This window comes from Somniosus microcephalus, chromosome 6 (assembly GCF_052327205.1).
Source record: "Somniosus microcephalus isolate GS21.2 chromosome 6, FLI_Smic_1.0, whole genome shotgun sequence".
Taxonomy (NCBI): Eukaryota; Metazoa; Chordata; class Chondrichthyes; order Squaliformes; family Somniosidae; genus Somniosus; species Somniosus microcephalus.
This window is the reverse complement of record NC_140992.1, coordinates 40,447,033-40,465,207: the sequence shown is the minus strand read 5'-3', so window position 1 is coordinate 40,465,207 and position 18,175 is coordinate 40,447,033. Positions and strand designations below refer to the sequence as shown.

Below are 18,175 nucleotides of genomic sequence, written 5' to 3'. Positions count from 1 at the left end.
TTCCCCTTGAAGATTATAAATACTCCTTAGGATCTTAACTAACTCAATGATCTTTCAGAAAATCATAGAATTGTAGAATCTTACAGCACAGAAGTGGGCCATTCGGCCTGTTGTGCCTATGCCGGTTCTTTGAAAGAGCTGTCCAATTTAGTCCCATACCCGAGCTTTTCCCCCATAACCCTGCAAATGAGTTCTTTTCAAATACAATTCTCTTTTGCAAGTTCCTGTGGAATCTAATTCCACCACGCTTTCAGGTTTTTTTTTAATTTGCTCATGGGTTGTGGGCGTCGCTGGCAAGGCCAGCATTTATTGCCCATCCCTAGTTGCCCCTGAGAAGGTGGTGGTGAGCCGCCTTCTTGAACCGCTGCAGTCCTTGTGGTGAAGGTACTCCCACAGTGCTGTTTGGTCGGGAGTTCCAGGGTTTTGACCCAGTGACGATGAAGGAATGACGATATACTTCCAAGTCAGGATGGTGTGTGACTTGGAGGGGATCTTGAAGGTGATGGTGTTCCCATGCAGCTGCTGCCCTTGTCCTTCTAAGTAGTAGAGGTCGCGGGTTTGGGAATTGCTGCCGAAGAAGCCTTGGTGAGTTGCTGCAGTGCATTTTGTAGATGATACACATTGCAGCCACGGTATGCCAATGGTGGAGGAAGTGAATGTTTAAGGTGGTGGATGGGGTGCCAATTAAGCGGGCTGCTTTGTCTTGGATGGTGTTGAGCTTCTTGAGTGTTGTTGGAGCTGCAATCATCCAGGCAAATGGAGAGTATTCCATCACACTCCTGGCTTGTGCCTTGTAGATGGTGGAAAGGCTTTGAGGAGTCAGGAGGTGAGACACTCGCTGCAGAATACCTAGTCTCTAACCTGCTCTTGTTGCAACAGTATTTATGTGGCTGGTCCAGTTAAGTTTCTGGTCAATGGTGACCCCCAGGATATTGATGGTGATGGATTTGGTGATGGTAATGTCGTTGAATGTCAAGGGGCAGTGGTTAGACGCTCGCTTGTTGGAGATAGTCATTGCCTGGCACTTCTGTGACGCGAATATTACCTGTCACTTATCAGCCCAAGCCTAAATGTCGTCCAGGTCTTGCTGCATGCGGGCATGGACTGCTTCATTATCTGAGGAGTTGTGAATGGCACTGAACACTGTGCAGTCATCAGAGAATATCCCCACTTCTGACCTTATGATGGAGGGAAGGTCATTGAGGAAGCAGCTAAAGATGGTTGGGCCCAGGACACTGCCCTGAGGAACTCCTGCAGCGATGTCCTGGGGCTGTGATGATTGACCTCCAACCACCACAACCATCTTCCTTTGTGCTAGGTATGACTCCAGCCAGTGGAGAGTTCCCCCCCCCCCCGATTCCCATTGACTTCAGTTTTACTAGGGCTCCTTGATGCCACACTCGATCAAATGCTGCCTTGATGTCAAGGGCAGTCACTCTCAGCTCACCTCTGGAATTCAGCTCCTTTGTCCATGTTTGGACCAAGGCTGTAATGAGGTCGGGTGCCAAGTGGTCTTGGCGGAACCCAAACTGGGCATCAGTGAGCAGGTTATTGGTGAGTAAGTGCTGCTTGATAGCACTGTCGATGACACCTTCCATCACTTTGCTGATGATTGAGAGTAGATGTGGTAAACCACTTTTATCGTTCACTATCGTTACACTATGGTTATCACTGTTTATATCGTTACACTATGGTTATCACTGTTTACACTGTTGTATCACTACACAAGGTCACCTCTTGCCACGCTGTTATACCTGGGCTGACCACAGCTGACTCCGCCCATGGCTCCGCCTGCTTGCCCAGGTATAAAGGTGGTCGACTGGCTGGTATTCCTCCTTGTTGGATCCGATCACCCACGAGGGTGGGCTCTGTTATTTAGCTAATAAAAACCTATAGTTACTAACTTAACTCATCGCTTTTCATGAACTGAATTGATAGGTATATCAGTAGATTGATGGGGCAGTAATTGGCCGGATTGGATTTGTCCTGCTTTTTGTGGATAGGACATACCTAGGATAGTTTTCCACATTGTTGAATAGATGCCAATGTTATAGCTGTACTGAAACAGCTTGGCTAGAGGCATGGCTAGTTCGGGAGCACAAGTCTTCAGCATGACAGCCAGGATGTTGTTGGGGCCCACAGCCTTTGCTGTATCCAGTGCACTCAGCCGTTTCTTGATATCACGTGGAGTGAATCGAATTGGCTGAAGACTGGCTTCTGTGGTGGTGGGGACCTCAGGAGGAGGCCGATATGCATCATCCACTTGGCACTTCTGGCTGAAGATGGTTGAAAACGCTTCAGCTTTGTCTTTTGCACTCACGTGCTGGGCTCCACCATCATTGAGGATGGGGATATTCATGGAGCCTCCTCCTCCCGTTAGTTGTTTAATGATCTACCACCATTCACGACTGGATGTGGCAGGACTGCAGAGCTTTGATCTGATCCGTTGATTGTGGGATCGTTTAGCTCTGTCTATAGCATGCTGCTTACGCTTTTTAGCATGCATGTAGTCCTGTGTTGCAGCTTCCCCAGGTTAGCACCGCATTTTTAGGTACACCTGGTGCTGCTCCTGGTATGCTCTTCTACACTCCTTATTGAACCAGGGTTGGTCCCCTGGCTTGATGGTAATAGTAGAGTAGATAGTGCTTTCTAGAACATAACAGCCCTCTAGTTACTGATCCACTTGCCAAAGGAAACAGTTTTTCCATACTAGCTCTATCAACACCCCATATAATTTTGAATATCTCTTATTAGGTTTCCCCTTAACCATCCCTGCTCTAAGGAGAACAATTCCAGCTTCTCCAGCCTCTCTACATAACTGAAGTCCCTCATCCCTGGTATCATCCTGGTCAACCTCCTCTGTACCCTCTCTAAGGCCTTGATATCCTTCCTGAAGTGTGGTGCCTAGAATTGTACTTATTACTCCAGCTGAGGCCTAACCAGTGATTTGTAAAGGTTTAGCATGACTTTCTTGTTTTCGTATTCAATGCCCCTATTTACAAAGCCCAGTACACCATACGCCTTCTTAACTGCCTTATCAACTTGCCCTGCCACCTTCAAGGATTTGTGAATATGCACCCCCAGGTCCCTCTGCTCTTGCACCCTGCTCAAAATAGCACCATCCCCCTTCATGTTGTTTCTCCCAAAGTGCATCACTTCACACTTATCCATATTAAATTGCATCTGCCATGTGTCTGCCCATTTCACCAGTCCGATTCGGGAGAATATATAATGGAGAATAAGGAAATGGCAGACCAATTAAACTCATACTTTGGTTCTGTATTCACAAAGGAGGACACAAATAACCTCCCAGGAATATCGGCAAACATAGGGACTAATGAGAGGGAGGAGCTGACAGAAATTAGTATCTCTAGGGATATGGTGTTGGGTAAGTTGAGGGGACTGAAGGCCGACAAATCCCCGGGGCCTGATAAACTACATCCTAGGGTACTTAAGGAGGTGGCCCTGGAGATAGCAGATGCTCTAAGGATCATCTTCCGGAACTCCATTAACTCGGGAACAGTACCCGTGGATTGGAGGGTAGCTAATGTTACCCCAATATTTAAAAAGGGGGGTAGAGAGAAAGCAGGGAATTATAGACCAGTAAGCCTTACATCGGTTGTGGGCAAAATGCTAGAGTCCATTATTAAGGATAAAATAGCGGAGCACTTGACAAATGGGGAAAGGATCGGACAGAGTCAACATGGATTTACAAAGGGTAAATCGTGTTTGACTAATCTGCTGGAATTTTTTGAGGAAGTAACTGGTAAAATAGATGGGGGAGAGCCAGTGGATGTGGTGTACCTTGACTTCCAGAAAGCCTTCGATAAGGTTCCACACAAAAGATTATCATGCAAAATTAAGGCTCATGGGATTGGGGGCAAAGTATTAACGTGGATAGAGAACTGGCTGGCGGATAGAAAACAGAGAGTTGGAATAAACGGCTCGTTTTCGGAGTGGCAGGCAGTGACCAGCGGGGTGCCGCAAGGATCTGTCCTGGGACCCCAGCTGTTCACAATATATATAAATGATCTGGATCAGGGAATTGGATGCAATATTTCCAAATTCGCTGACGACACTAAACTAGGAGGAGGGGTGGGCTCTGATGAGGATGTCAGGAGGCTACAGTGCGATTTGGACAGGTTGGGGGAATGGGCGGATACGTGGCAGATGCACTATAATGTGGATAAATGCGAGGTTATCCACTTTGGGGGTAAAAACAGGAGGGTAGATTATTATCTAAATGGCAATAGATTGGGAGATGGGGAAGTGCAGAGGGACCTGGGTGTTCTTGTGCACCAGTCACTGAAGGAGAGCATGCAGGTGCAACAGGCGATTAAGAAGGCAAATGGTATGTTGGCCTTCATATCAAGGGGGTTCGAGTATAGGAATAGGGATACCTTACTACAGCTGTACAAGGTGCTGGTGAGACCGCATCTGGAGTATTGTGTACAGTTTTGGTCGCCCCATCTGCGGAAGGATGTTCTTGCCATGGAAAGAGTGCAACGGCGATTCACCAGGCTGATACCTGGAATGGCGGGAATGACCTACGAAGAGAGATTAAATAGTTTGGGCTTGTACTCACTGGAGTTTAGAAGATTGAGAGGGGATCTCATCGAAACATATAAAATTATGGCAGGCCTGGACAGGCTGAATTCAGAGAGAATGTTTCCAATGGCCGGGGAGCACAGAACCAGGGGCCACAGTCTAAAAATAGCGGGCAAATCATTTAAAACAGAGATGAGGAAGAATTTCTTCACTCAAAGAGTGGTGAGCCTGTGGAATTCCCTGCCACAGAGGGCTGTGAAGGCTAATTCAATAAATATTTTCAAGAGAGAATTGGATATATTTCTGAAGGCTAAGGGGATTAAGGGTTACGGAGAAAAGGCGGGGACGGGGTACTGAACTGGTAAGATCAGCTATGATCTCAGACGAAGATCAGCCATGATCTCATTGAATGGCGGAGCAGGCTCGAAGGGCCGAATGGCCTACTCCTGTTCCTATCTCTATGTATCTATGTATGTCTAGATCCTCCTGAATCTGCTACTATCCTGCTCACTATTTATTACATTACCAAGTTTTGTATCATCTGCAAGTTTCAAAATTGTATATCCTGTACCCAAGTCCAGGTCTTTTATATATACACAAGAAAAGCAATGGCCCTAATACTAACCCACTGCATACTTCTCTTTAGTCACGAAAACATCCACTCACCACTACTCTCTGCCTCCTATCCCTTAGCTAATTACATACCCAAGTTACCACTGTCCCTTTAATCCCATGTGCTTCTATTTTGCAAATAAGTCTGTTGTGAGGTACTTTATCAAATGCCTTTTGAAAGTCCATATATACATCTACTGCACTACCTTCATCAACCCTCTCTGGTATTTCATCAAAGAACTCAATCAGGTTAGTCAGACATGATTTGCCTTTAACAAATCCATGCTGGCTGTCCCTTATTGACCATGTTTCTCCAAGTCTCTAGTAGTTTTCCCACCACTGACGTTAGCCTGATTGGCCTGTAGTTACCAGGTTTATCCTTCTCCCGTTTTTTGAACAGGGGTAACATTTGCCATCCTCCAATCCTCCAGCATAACTCCCATATCCAAAAAGGATTGAAAGATTTTGGCTAGAGATTCTGCTATCTCCACCCGAGCTTCCTTCACCAACCTAGGATGCATCCCAGTTGGGCCGGGTGACTTGTTAACTGAGTGATGCCAACTTATTTAGCACCTCCTTTCTATCTATTTTTATCCTATTCAATATCTCTACTACCCCTCCTCTACTGCGACATTAACTTCATCGTCTTCTTTTGCAAGGACAGATGCAAAGTACTCATTCAGCACCTCGGTCATGCCCTCTGTTTCCACAAGAAGATTTCCTGGTTTTTGTCCATAATTGGCCCCACCATTCCTTTAACTATCATTTTGTTTTTTATATGTTTGTAATGGCCCAGAAATTCGGGTCCCGACACGTGAGTACGCATTGGGTACTCACGCGTAGGCCCAACGAAAGTGCCGGTTTTGTGCATGCACTGCGCATGCGCGGGAAACCGGAACTTCCGTTCCCTTGAAAGAAGGGGTTCAGAGGTCGAACGCATGCGCCGGAGAGGCAGCGCATGCGCATTGAACTTACGTTTTTTTTGCAGGGTTCTCCGGGAGGGTAAGTCTCCAGCAGTTACACTTTTAAAAAGCAGGCACAAGGCCTGCTTTTAACAAGATAAGTGGTGAATTAATTAAAATTAAAACATTTTTTCCACAGGTTTATTATTTTTAAATACTTTAAAGAAAGGTAAGTTTATTTTTAGCCCTGTTAGAAAACGTAATTAATTTTTTCAAAAATTTAAATTATTGTTAAAAATAGCTATTTCATGTAATTTATAGTTATTTTAAAAATGTGATTTAAAAAAAATGTATTTGAAGTTTTAGTTATGTTTTGGGTCTTATAGTATTTATAGGTTTGACTGCTCTTCCTGTCAAATTTATGAATGAAGCATTCCCTGCTACCATTGGCTCTCCATGGCCCACGTGATCCCAGGGGACGCTTCGAACTAACTGTGCCCCTGGGATACGCAAGCACTGCGCGCCGGCAGTTGGAGGAGGCCCAGGATCAAAATACCATGCGGGCCCACAGCTCAACGGCCAGCGCGCAAGTTAAGTGCAGGTCGGAGGCTTGCACTCACGGGAAGCCTCCGACCCGAATTTCTAGGCCATTGAATATGTTTATATGTATCTCTGCCTTGAATACCTGCCATTGCTCTTATAAACATATAAAAAACAAAATGATTGTTAAGTTACCCGCTAATCTTTTCTCACACTCTCTCTTTGCCCTTTTTGTATCCTTTTTCAATTTCCCCCTGCACTCTCCGTATTCTGCCTGGTTTTCTATTATATTCTGAATCTGAAATTTGTCATTAAGCTACTTTTTCTCTGTTTTATTTTAACCTCTATTTCCTTTGTCATCCAGGGAGCTCTAGCTTTGGATGCCCCATCTTTCCTCCTTATAGGAATATGCTTGGTTTGTACCTGAAGTATCTCCGCCTTGAAGGCCTGCCATTGCTCATTTACTGGTTTCAGTCCACTTGAGCTTTTCTCTCTATGGTTAAACATTCCTAGTTTCCGTGCACCTGCACCTCAGGTAGCTATTTCAAAATTCTACTTGATATTTCAACAATCTTGCCTGATAATATGACATGCTTCCATTCATGTAAGATCAACTGCTTCTTAACAGCCTAAGCCTGGGTAACATGCAACAGTATAAAAAGGAAATTACTTCAATAATCAAAAAAGTGACAATATTAATATTAATAAAATAAAAAGAAAGACTTGCATTCATATAGCACCAATGAAGCACTTTTGAAGTATTGTAATGTAGGAAGTGCGGCAGCCAATTTGTACACAGCATGGTCCCACAAACAGCAATGTATTAATGACCAGATAATCTGCTTTCAGTGCTGTTGGTTGAGGGATAAATATTGTCCAGGACACCAGGGCGATATTCCTTGCCCCTCTTTGAAATTGTGCCATGGGATCTTTTACGTCCACCTGAGAGAGCAGACAGGGCCTTGGTTTAACATCTCTTCTGAAAGCCAGCACCTCTGACAGTTCAGCACTCCCTCAGCACTGCACTGGAAAGTCCGCTGTGATATCCGAGTGGTAAGGTCAGAAACTGAGAGAAGCGAGATATTAGGAACAAAACCCAACTGTTTATTACACGGTGTAGCAGAGAGACATAGCTCTTATAAGCTGGAAGCCAGGCACATTTCTTACTGCACGAGCCAAGATGGAGGATGAACCTCTGAGTCATACCCATAATGTAATGCCACATTACCGTATAAACTGGTGTACCAGGACATTGAATACATGACCCATTACCTTAAATACTGGTGAATGTGAACCCTTAATATTTGGCTCCATCTGGTGGATAACTTAAACATTACATCCCAGATTACTGTATCCCTCCCCTCTTAAGTTGAACATTAATTTCTTAACAACATTCTTAAAAAATCCCATAAGGAAACTCCTTTAATGATAGTCCATACTGAACGAATCTAGCAGGTTGTTATCAATCTCTCTGGCGGCTTGTGAGACCTTGGTGAACGTCTTACAGTCAAGTCCCTGCTTGGTTGTGGTAGAGCCACCTGCTGCTCCTGAGCAGTACTCAGAGTATCTGACTCTGCTACGATGGTTTCCTCTTGACGAAGGGGTCCAGGTGGAACTGGCTCTGTTCGTGGTGGTGGTACCACCTTCGCATTTGGATAACTGGGGGCCAACTTGCCCTCCGACATCTCCTCTGCAACCTCCAGTTCGATTTCCCCTTGTCTGGTCAGTATCTGATCTACATGTCTGCGTACTACCTGACCAGTTCCCACCATGACCGTATATGATACTGGACCGGTCGTTGAGTCTATGACACCAGGAATCCATTTTGGACCATAACTGAAATTCCTGGTAAGGACCGCATCTCCTTCTCCAAAACTGCGGCTCTTTGTCCTTCTGTCATGGTTCTCCTTTTGTTTGATTTGTCGTTTTTCCACCTTCCTTTTTAGATCTGGGTGAACCATGTCAAGAGTGGAGCGTAGTCGGCGTCCTAACAACAGCTCAGCGGGAGAGAGTCCTGTGGTAGATTGAGGTGTTATTCTGTAGCTGAACAGAACTCGTGACACCTCGGCTGCCAAACTCCCTTCCGCACTTTTTTTCATCATCTCCTTAAATGTTTGTACGGCTCTCTCAGCAAGTCCATTTGAAGACGGATGATATGGAGCTGAGGTCACGTGCACTATGCCATTGTTTCTCATGAATTCTTTTGTTTCTGTACTCACAAAACACGTGGCATTGTCACTTACTACGATCTCCGGTAGCCCTTGATTACTAAAACTCCTACGCAGGCAGTCTATAGTAACAGTAGATGAAGCAGAATTTACAGGATAAACATCCATCCATTTGGAATGGGCATCAATGATTATGAGGAACATCTTTGCCATGAATGGACCCGCATAATCTACATGTAATCTTCTCCATGGTTTATCCGGCCACTCCCAGGGGTGGAGAGGAGCCGCTGCTGGTGCCTTCCTGTGTACTTGACAAGTGCTGCATGTCTTGACTAGATTTTCTATCTCCTCATCTAGCTTTGGCCACCACAAGTAACTCCTTGCCAAGGCTTTCATATGCGAAACTCCAGGATGACACTGATGTAGTTGCCCTAGGACAGACTGTCGTGCTGGCTGTGGAATAATCACTCGTGCTCCCCACAACACGCAACCATCCTGCACACCTAGCTCTGTCTTCCTGACACTGTAAGGTATGAAATCAGTCCCTTCCAGATGCTGTGGCCAACCCCTCATTACATATTCTCGGACTCTAGACAGTACTGGACCTTTACCGGTCCATGTCCTTACTTGTTCTGCGGTCACAATTGCCGTGTCCATGTCCTCCAACATCAAAACTCTGTCCTCTGGAGCTGCACGGATAGGTGTACCTGGCAGTGGAAGACGGCTCAAGGCATCTGCATTCCCATGGTACTTGCCCGCCTTGTAAACGATGACATACTCATATGCCCTCAACGTCACTGCCCACCTCTGGATCTGGGGTGACACCATCTGTGGTACTGCTTTCATTTCATTAAAAAGAGATAGAAGAGGTTTATGATCGGTGCATATGGTGAATTTCCTGCCATATATGTACTTGTGAAACCTCTGTAACCCAAACATTACTGCTAACCCCTCTTTATCTAACTGGGAATAGTTTTTTTCTGCTGGTGTCAGAGTTCAAGACATAAACCCTATTGGTCTTTCTGTTCCATCTTCCAAGCTGTGTGAAAGAACCGCCCCCACCCCGTAAGGTGAAGCATCACAAGAGTGAATGATGTCTTTCTCTGCATTGTAGTGAACCAGCACCTCCGAGGACAGCATCAGTTTCTTGGATTGTTCAAATGAAACCCTCTGTTCCTCTTCCCACTGCCACTGTGCCTCCTTGCGCAGAAGTTTGTGAAGAGGTGCTAACACTGTTGCCAAGTTTGGTAAAAATCTGTTATAATAGTTTAGTAGCCCCAGGTAAGCTTTTAACTCAGTCACATTGGTAGGAGCTGGGGCCTCCTGCAGTGCTTGTACCTTCTCCTTGATTGGATGGAGCCCGGTGGCGTCCACTCTGTGTCCCAGGAACACGGCCTCATTCCCCAGGAAAGTGCACTTACTCCTCTTGAGCCATAACCCAGCCTTATCCAATCTTTGTAGTACCTCTCTCAGAGTGCTCAGATGCTCCTGGTCGGTTCTTCCCGTCACCAGAATGTCATCCAGATAGATTGAAACATGTGGGATCCCTTGCAGTACACCCTCGATAGTCCTCTGGAAAATAGTTGGACTAGATGAGACACCGAATGGTAAGCGGTTATAGGTAAACAAACCCTTGTGTGTATTTATGGTTACATACTTCTTGGATTCCTCATCTAGTGTAATCTGCAAGTATGCATGACTCATATCCAGCTTTGTGAATTTCTTCCCTCCAGCCAGGTTCGCAAAGAGATCCTCTGTTTTGGGAATAGGATACTGTTCTAGTTTAGGCACCCTATTTACTGTCAATTTATAATCTCCACAGAGTCTTACTGAATTGTCCGGTTTTAAAACAGGTACAATGGGAGCTGCCCATTCTGAACATTTCACGGGTTCCAGTATGTTCTCTCTCAAAAGACACTCAAGCTCAACCTCTAACTTCAGTTTCATGGCATACGGCACAGGTCGTTGTTTAAAAAACCTTGGCAGTGCCTCCTTGTCTACATAAATCTTAGCTGGGGGGCCATTTAATGTGCCAAGTTCTTCCTTCAACACGTTCTCATGTTCAATCAACACTTCTTGCAAAGACAACTGTTTGCCTCCCTCTATTTGATTTATTGCTCCCCAATCTAATTTAAGTTCTTGTATCCAGCCCCGACCTAACAGGTTTGGTCCGGAACCCGATACTACAACTACAGGTAGCTGTTCCACGGTGTCCCTGTGTTGTACAGTTACAGTAGCTGTACCCAATGTCGCCACTCGCTCACCGGTATATGTTTTAAGCTGCATAGAGCAAGACTTTAACTCTGGATCTTTTGCACGGTTCCACAATTTTGAGTACTCCTCCCTGTTCATTATGGTTACGCCGCATCCTGTATCCACTTCATTATGGTTACGCCGCATCCTGTATCCACTTCAAAGTTGACCTTAGAGTCATTTACTGTCAGTTGCAAAGTGATAGGATCCACTTTTGGAATGTTCTCTACCATACTATGGATTATGAACATGTCTTCTTTCTCAGCTTCTCCGCTGATGTGATGTGCTCCCTGTTTTTTCACTTCTCTTCCTAGGTTTTGCTATCCTCCCCCTTTTGGTTTGTATTCCTCCACGGTTGCTTTTGCCCTGCATGCACGTTTTATGTGTCCTTTTTTCCCACACTTGTGGCACTTTTCCTCCAGAAACCTGCATTCCCTCACCAGGTGATCGCCATTGCATCTATAACATGCCTTTACATGCACACGTTGTGGTTTCTGATGCATATTTAACTTGTGCACATCAACCTGACCTGCAACTTGCTTTGTAGTAGCCCAGTCGGAACCTTGTATTTCTTTTACATCTCGGTTCGCTGTCTCTATGGCTTGAGCAAGTTCCAATGCTTTTTCATACGTAAGCCCAGTCTCGGACAATAATCTCCACTGCATTCGATCATCCATTATCCCGCAAACTAGCCTATCTCTCAGCATGTCTTTCAGGTTGTTGCCGTAATTGCAATCGTGTGCCAATTTTCGCAACACCGCTACATAATCCAATACAGTCTCTCCCGGATTTCTGTTCTGTGAATTAAATTTGAAACGCTGTACAATCTCACTCGGTCTGGGATTGAAATGGTCCTTTAGCAAGGCCACTAAGTTAGCAAATGATCTGTCTCCAGGCTTTTCAGGACTGCATAAGTTTCTCATTAAACTATATGTCTGACTTCCCACGGAAGTGAGCAAAATAGCTCTCCTTTTTCCGACATCAATTATATCATTTGCTTCAAAGAAATGCATCAACACCTCGCAGTATTCATCCCAGGTCTGCGTCTGAACATCAAAAGCAGAGATCTTTCCTACCGTAGCAGCCATGATCTGTTATTCAGTGCTCCTTTTCTTTTTTTTTCTTCGTCAAGATGTGATCTGTTGATCCTCGTCGCCAATATGTGATATCCGAGTGGTAAGGTCAGAAACTGAGAGAAGCGAGATATTAGGAACAAAACCCAACTGTTTATTACACGGTGCAGCAGAGAGACATAGCTCTTACAAGTTGGAAGCCAGGCACATTTCTTACTGCATGAGCCAAGATGGAGGATGAACCTCTGAGTCATACCCATAATGCAATGCCACATTACCGTATAAACTGGTGTACCAGGACATTGAATACATGACCCATTACCTTAAATACTGGTGAATGTGAACCCTTACTACTTGGCTCCATCTGGTGGATAACTTAAACATTGCATCCCAGATTATTATACAGCCTAGATTTTTTGCTCAAGTCTCTGGAGTGGGACTTCAACCCACAACCTGCTGACTCATAGGCGAGAGCACTGAGCCATGGCAAACACTTGACACCAGCTAACACATTAAAAGATTATGATAAAATATTCACACACACACACACACACACATTGCCTGCTCTTGGAGATTGCTGTTTCACAGCTTATATTATTCACAATATGTATGTTTAAATTAGGACACCTATAATAAGATTGGCATCAGATGACAAGCAAACAGTAAATATATATCCGAGTCAGCTATTCCTGTATTTCCGTACTTCTCCTAATATCCAGGACCATAAGAATCTATCAAAGCATGGAATGAGAAAAGGTAGTTTGCCTTAAAGGACATTCGTTCCACAAACCAGGTACAACCTGTTCGTTCTGGGACTGGAACCAGTGTTCTTCAAAAATATTCCTGCCGCCAGAGATAGCAAATGCAAAACTTGACAATAACTTCAGTATTGTGGCCAATTCTGGGCACCACACTTTAGGAAGGATGTTAAGGCATTAGAGAGGGTGCAGAGGAGATTTACTAGAATGGTATTAGGGATGCAGGACTTCAGTGATGTAGAGAGACTAGAGAAGCTGGGGTTGTTCTCATTAGAGCAGGGAAGGTTAAGGGGTGATTTAATAGAGGTGTTCAAAATCATTAAGGGTTTTGATAGAGTAAATAAGGAGAAACTGTTTCCAGTCGCAGAAGGGTCATAAGATCATAAGACATAGGAGCAGGAGTAGGCCATTTGGCCCTTCGAGCCTGCTCCGCCATTCAATAAGGTCATGGCTGATCTTCTACCTCATCTCCACTTTCCTGCACTATCCCCATATCCCTTGATTTCATTAACATTCAAAAATCTATCGAACTCTGTCTTGAATATACTCAACGACTGAGCCTCCACAGCCCTCTGGGGTAGAGAATTCCAAAGATTCACCACCCTCTTAGTGAAGAAGTTTCTCCTCATCTCAGTCCTAAATGGCTGACCCCTTATTCTGAGACTGTGACCCCTGGTTCTAGATTCCCCAGCCAGGGGAAACATCCTCCCTGCCTCTACCCTGTCAAGCCCTGTAAGAATTTTGTGTGATTCAATGAGATCATCTCTCATACTTCTAAACTTTATAGAATATGGGTGAAAAATTCAGTTGTTAGCGCCTCCCGTTAGCGCCTTAAGAGGGCGCTAATGGGGCGCAAAGCAACTAGCGCCCGGGCGCGGCGATGTTTGCGCCGTTTGCGAAATTAACTAGACATTTTGCGGTGGCGCTAAACACTACCGCCACGATCCCCTGTGCCGGCAGATCGTGACATCAGTCGAGTGCGCAACGCTCCGGTAGCGCCCCGGACCGGATATTGAGTGACGCCCCATGCCTTACCGCCTGCCGCTAGCAATGACAGGTTGAGGGGAGTGTTTTGCAGTCAAAAAGGGACTGGGGGAGCACTATTTAAAGGTGACCGCTTCCTGCCTTTTTTTGTTGGTGACATTTTTGCACCATGCATTCTGAGAGAGAGAGAATTCTGGAGAGATTCAACGCTGTGTGAAGGAGTTTTGGGTACTGAGCAGCACTTTGCAGGTTCATTTTGACTTGCCCTTCCTTGCTTCGCCAGCGCTCTGAGGTAGCGTCTCGCTCCTCGGCATTTGTGCCTTAAGACAGGTGTGAAGCACCTGATTTAGTGCTCCAATCACCCCCAGGGGTGAGAAAAGCCAAGTTTGCCGTCGGAGGCGATAATTAGTGCCAGGTGCTAAACTTTGCGCACGGCCAATAATGGCGCCCCAAACGGGGCGATACTGAATTTTTCCCCCCTTAGGCTTAGTCTACTCAATCTCTCCTCATAGGACAATCCCCCCATCCCAGGAACCAGTCTGGTGAACTTTTGTTGCACTCCCTCTTGTAATGATCAGTAACATGTCATTCTAGAATGGTGGAGCTGTATGTTGCTGTATGTAGGAGCTGTATGTATATAAGAGTGGGCTACCCACGATGCACCAGGCTACCCACAAGGCAGTAGTCAAGATGAATGCCTGTATATGAGTCCACATGGCTGAATAAAGTGACTAACTCAAGCTAGCTGTTCATAAATAAATAGACATTCTTATTATGAACATAACACCTCTATGGAAGTAAATCCTTCCTTAGGTAAGGAGACCAAAACTGTACACAATACTCCAGGTGTGGTCTCACCAGGGCCCTATATAATTGCAGTAAGACGTCTTTACTCTTATACTCAAATCCTTTTGTAATAAAGTCCAACATACCATTTGCTTTCCTAATTGCTTGCTGTACCTGCATGTTAACTTTCAGTGATTCGTGTACAAGGACAACCAGGTCCCTCTGAACACCAACATTTCCCAATCTATCACCATTTAAAAAATACTCTGCTTTTCTATTTTTCCTACCAAAGTGGATAACTTCACATTTCTCCACATTATATTCCATTTGCCATGTTCTTGCCCACTCACTTAGCCTGTCTATATCCCCTTGAAGCCTCCTTGCATCCTCCTCACAACTTACATTCCCAGCCAGCTTTTGGGTCGGTAACCAGATGACACAGATTTAAAATGATTGGCAAAAAATACAGGTGACATGAGGGAAAAAAATGTACGCAGCTTGTTGTTGTAATCTGGAATGCACTGCCTGAAAAGGTGGTGGAAGCAGATGTAATAATAATTTTCAGAAGGGAATTAGATAAACACTTGAAGTGGAAAATTTTGCAGGGCTACGGGGAAAGAGCAGGGGAGTGGGACTAATTGGTTAGCTCTACCAAAGAGCCGGCACAGGCACGATGGGCCAAATGACCTCCTTTTGTGCTGTATCATTCTATAATTCCTTGGCCTAGAAATTCGGTATAGCCGCGCTTGGGGCGCTAGTCCTGGCGATGCGCAAAGTTTAGCGTCAGGCGCAATTTAGCGCCACCTAGCGCGATATTGGGTTGCAGCGCCCCTAAAGGTGATTGCGGCACTAAATCAGGTGCTGCACGCTACTCTTAAGACGCTAACCTGGCGGCGCAACCCAATTTCATGGCGGCGGGGCGCAGCGAGGGTGCTGTCAATAATCACTTTCCCTGAGACACAGTGGCGCCGGCCAGCTCTTAAAGGGGCAGGTCAATTGGCATCACCAGACACACTCACTGCCTTGTAGGCCTTCAAAGCGGTGGGAGCCTACCTGTGGCGCACCAACCTAGCAAGACATGGAAAGGGTGAGGCAGAGGGCGGAACGCCTCACTGATGGGGCATTGGATGCTTTGGTTGGCGCAGTGGATTCAAGGCCAAGGAAGATGGTCAGAATGTGATTTATGTTTTGGACAGTCTCCCAGGTGTGAGAAGCAGTTATGTGTCAGTGTATTAGTTTTGCTTTCTGTTGCCATAGCTTTCTCATGTTTGAAGGAACCACATTTTGTGTAATGAAACACTTTCTTCATTTACAATGGCCATGCCTGCTATTTACATGCATCTTGCCCTTCACAGGCTTGGGGGTATCAGACCGGTTCCATTCCTGTTCTTGGAATGGCAGCAAGCATTCCGTGAGAGGGGCCTAGAAGTTACTTCTGATCAGCCTCTGATGCGCAGCCTGAGAAGAGCCGCTCGCGTAGAAGTTCAGGCCAGCAGCCATCTTCTCAGCCGCCGACAGAGATATCCTGCACCTTATCTGAGGCTGCAGATCTGGCTGAAGCAGCTGGCACAGCTCAGTCACCACCTCCTTTCTAAATCGCAGCCTTCTGACACACTGCTCCTCCGGCATGTTCATGTAGGAAAACTGCTGTCGGATAACCCTGCCAGTGTAAGGTCTGCTGTGGCGACGTCTGTTGGCCCTTCTCCGTCTGGCCATGCCCACCCCCCTCTCCCAGCGTCTCAGTGCCCTTTCCAGATGATTCAGCAGCAGGACGTTCCCCTCCAATGCAGCCCCCATAATAAGTGCCCACAGGAAGGTTCCCCGTTGTCACGGCTCACCAACAGCAAGGTGATGGTCAGAAGGCTGAAGATCATCTGCCTGCGCTGGCTCAGTGGTCAAATGGCTCTCAGTGTGCAGCTCAGCAACTCTTTATAGCTCTCGAGGAAGTTGTGATCCAAAAATGGCTGCCGCTTTTAAACCACACCAGTCCCCTTTAAATAACGCTCCTCCAGCCCGAGAGCGACTTGGTAAGGCCCAGGTAAGCTGTCACTGTTGGCGCCAGGCGCTACGGAGGGGAGCGCCACTGAATTTCCGGTCCGGCGCGCCCAAAAGGCGTTGCACACTCAAATGACGTCATAATCAGTCTGCGCCCATGAGCGGGCGCTAAGATTTAGTGCCGGCGCTAAATGCATGCTCAATATGGGGCGAGGCGCCTCGCACCCGCCTGGAAATTGGCTAGCGCCCCACTTCTCGGCCTCTTTAGGAGTTAATCGGTGGCGCTAACAACCGAATTTCTCCCCCTATGATTTTATGAAGGGTTATACACCTCAAATGTGAATAACCTATCATTTCTCTTTACAAATGGCATTGTGTATTTCTAGCATTTTCTGTTTTTATTACAGGATTCCAGCATATGCAGTTTTCTTTTTCTTTCCGTTGACATTTATATGCATGACCTCCAGTTTTACACTCACCAGTCAATTAACCAGATTACCATCATGTTTGATAGAGCATTTGGATATCTTGTCTCTAGCTATACAATTATCCATAGTCAGAGAAATAAAATATTTAATGAACATACTGGCTACAACTTGCAATCATTAATCACTTCTTTACATTATGTGCAGCACAACGCAAAGTTATCCTAAGGTATACTGTCACAAGTGAGGATCTGAATTTGACTGATCAACGAATAAGAGAGAAAGTTTTGCAAACTATTCAAAATTGTCAAGTTCAACTTCTTAGCAGTCTTCTTGTTCGTGACAGGTATGTTGTGGAAAATAACCATCAAATGTGTACATGCTATGTTATTAACTGACCCTCCCACAACTGAATGGCTGAGTGCTTTGTGAAAAAATGTTTGACCTCACCTTATTTTGTGAATGGTTTTCTGCCTCAACTCAATGGTAAATACTGGGAACAACTGAGATCAACCACAACCTTCAAGCAGAATACTTTTCATTATAAAGGCACCATATTGATTTAGTAAAGGGTAATTATTAAGATGAAGAAAGTGCCTTTTTGGCTTTACATATAATTTAACAGCAATTATCATAGAAAAATAGAAATCGCACAGAAAAATTCCATTAAACCTATTGGGGTCAATTTTCCTGAAGCTGTCGGGAAGAAGGCGGGACTACAACTTTCGGGTTTTAGACCCGCCTACTTCGACGTCCGGTCAATCCACGTGATTTTCCCTTGATTGACCTTGTTGAGCCCGCCCAGTGGGCTCAGCAGGCCAATTAAGGGCCACCCGGCAACAGGTGATGTCACAGACTGCAATTTCATCTGTCAAGAGTTCTTGACAGATGAAATATCAGTGTTTCACAGCTGTTTGAAGCTGTGAAACACTGACAGTCTGAGTTCTAACCTGAGTCCTTCTACGCAGACTCCGTTAGAACTCTCAGCAGCACTCAAAGCTGAAGGCTGTCACTTTTCACAGATCGCAGCCGTTCAGCTTTAAGTGCCAGCTAAGTGATGGGCTCCCGACGGCTACAGGAAGAAAGGCTGTTAAGGTAAGTACAGGTAAGTAAAAGTTCTTTACACACTTT

General features: G+C 45.5%; 1 protein-coding gene across 1 annotated transcript in view; it reads left to right on the top strand.

The window, feature by feature from the left end:
• LOC147115638 (uncharacterized) overlaps positions 1–18,175 on the top strand; it is a 50,113-nt gene that overhangs the window by 17,816 nt on the left and 14,122 nt on the right. The window contains exon 2 of the mRNA XM_085990075.1: positions 17,252–17,390. The gene's annotated coding sequence lies outside the window, so the exon portion shown is untranslated. The remainder of the gene's footprint in view (positions 1–17,251; positions 17,391–18,175) is intronic.